Genomic DNA, 2,458 nt, shown 5'->3' with positions numbered 1-2,458 from the left:
AGATTGTGCCACTGCACCCCAGCCTGGGTGACAGAGTGAGACTCCGTCTCCAAGAAACAAACAAACAAAACAAAGAACATCTTCATTATTGCGTGAGCCCTGCTCCTAAAGCATGGGTCAGATGTTTCAAAGGCACTCAAAGAGTTTGGACCACATGTGAATCTTATTTAAAAACTGTAACATGGCCAAGCACAGTGGCTCACTCCTGTAATCCCAGCACTTTGGGAGACCAAGGTGGGTGGATCACGAGGTCAGGAGATCAAGACCATCCTGGCTAACACGGTGAAACCCCGTCTCTACTACCAAATACAAAAAAATTAGCCGGGCACGGTGGCAGGCACCTGTAGTCCCAGCTACTCAGGAAGCTGAGGCAGGAGAATGGTGGGAACTCAGGAGGCGGAGCTTGCAGTGAGCAGAGATCGCACTACTGCACTCCAGCATGGGAGACAGAGCGAGACTCTGTCTCAAAAATAAATAAATAAATAAATAATAAAAATAAAATAGAAACAAAAATTGTAACATGAATCATTGTGATATGAATAATTAACCCTAACTTGACTGTTGGACAAATAGAGGTTCTTGATATAAAAGAAACCAGACAATGTGGGGTTTCTTCTGCGCCCTCAGTGTGGTGAGCAGAGCTATCCTTGTCTGACCTAAGGGGCTTGGTAGTCCAACCGAGTAGTAGTAGTAGCAGTAGTAGTAGTGGTAGTAGTAGTAGTATTGCCCAGTGCTTATTATAAAAGTTGTATATGCTCGTGGTTAAGAAAATTCAAACATTTTCAAAGTGTACAGATAAAAACCTCTTTCCCCACCCACTCAACACTTCCCCTTGCCACTCCCCATAGTTAATCATTGATATCAATTTTTTGTATATCCTGCAAGCTTTGAATACAAATATACATTGTTTTCTTTTTTTTACATAAATTAGATTATGCCATAAATACTCTTTGCAACCCCTCCAAAGGAAAAACTATGTGCGACATATGCTAATTGTAACATTGGTCAAACATTACACAAGGCTATAAAGTTAAAACAAATGTTTTAATTATATCTTCATTTGAACATTACAACAAGCCTGTGAAATACATAAGACCTATTTTGTTTTTCTCATTTGGTGGTTGAGAAAACTGGCACACAGTTAAATGAACTTGTCTAACAAGTTTCACAGCTGGTCCTTGTGACCTGCTGAAGTAGAATCTACCCGTCCTGGAGCTCAGCGCAGTCACCTTTCCACCACACTCAGACTTCTAAAACAGACACATCCCAATGGGGCTTTGTTTCATTTGCTACCCATTGAATTCATGTTTTAGACAGACAGGGCATTTTTGGTTCCATATGAAACAGAAAAAAAAAAGACCCAATGAACCATAAGCACACTGTATTTCCAAGTCTCTGGTACTTCTAATTTTAGAGTGGTCCAGATAATTTAAAAGTGTGGATATGTACATTTGGAGGCTCTGTGCCTATATTAATAAATTGTTCTGCATAAGAAAGGAAAGAGAAATTTAGAAGCCAAAAGAAATTTGAGAGTGGCTAAGACCTCAGGATGAGGACTGGGAGCTGCCTAAGACCTCAGGATGAGGACTGGGAGCTGCCTGAAGGAAAAGCAGAGGAAATTGATTCATTTGGTGGTCCAGCTGGAGCCGCCGGAGGGCTGTGTTCCTGTGTTTGTGATGTAAAACTATCCTCTATCTCCCCTACAGGATCCTCTGCACAACCTGTCTTGCCCCTAATGCTTTTTGTAAGTGTTCCTGAGTTCCAGGTGCTGAGTTCTGTCCACTACTGGGCAGGAGGAAAAGAGACCCCATGAAAGAACTGCTGGGCTGCTGGACTATGTGAGGAGCAGTCACACTGAGGTGCCTCAGAGAACCAGAGGGGTTATTGTAAGGACCAAGGTGGGACCTATAAGGGAATCTCTCTGGAGCCCAGGGACCGTGATGACAGTGAGCTGGTTGTGATGGGAACTAGAGCCAAGACAGATGCATTGTCTCTCTGGTCAGCTTACTTCGCTCTGGATGTGGGGTCCATTCTCCTGTCTATAAGGAAGCTTCCTGACTCTACTCATGGCCTTTATTTTCTCTTTCATTTTCAGTTCTTTCCTTCTTTCAGACTTCCAGTATAGAGCATTGACTCAATCATACCTCTCGGTTCTTGGAACATGATCATCATCAGTTCATGCAAGATCTTATTGTTTTATCTGTATTTTCTCCTCTCTCTCCAATTTTTATTCCCATTCTCCTCACTCCTGTAGGCAGTTACTCCCTAATGTTTTTCTTTTTAAAAAAAAATTTTCAACTTTTAAGTTTGGGAATACATGTGCAAGATGTACAGGTTTGTTACATAAATGTGTGCCATTGTAGTCAGCTACACAGATCATCCTATCACCCTGGAATTAAGCCCAGCACCCATTAGCTATTCTTCCTGATCCTCTCCCTCCCCCCACCCCCACCTTCCA

Source organism: Colobus angolensis, unplaced genomic scaffold (assembly GCF_000951035.1).
Source record: "Colobus angolensis palliatus isolate OR3802 unplaced genomic scaffold, Cang.pa_1.0 Scaffold238, whole genome shotgun sequence".
Classification (NCBI taxonomy): domain Eukaryota; kingdom Metazoa; phylum Chordata; class Mammalia; order Primates; family Cercopithecidae; genus Colobus; species Colobus angolensis.
The sequence above is the reverse complement of the archived record's forward strand: the minus strand, read 5'-3'. Positions refer to the sequence as shown.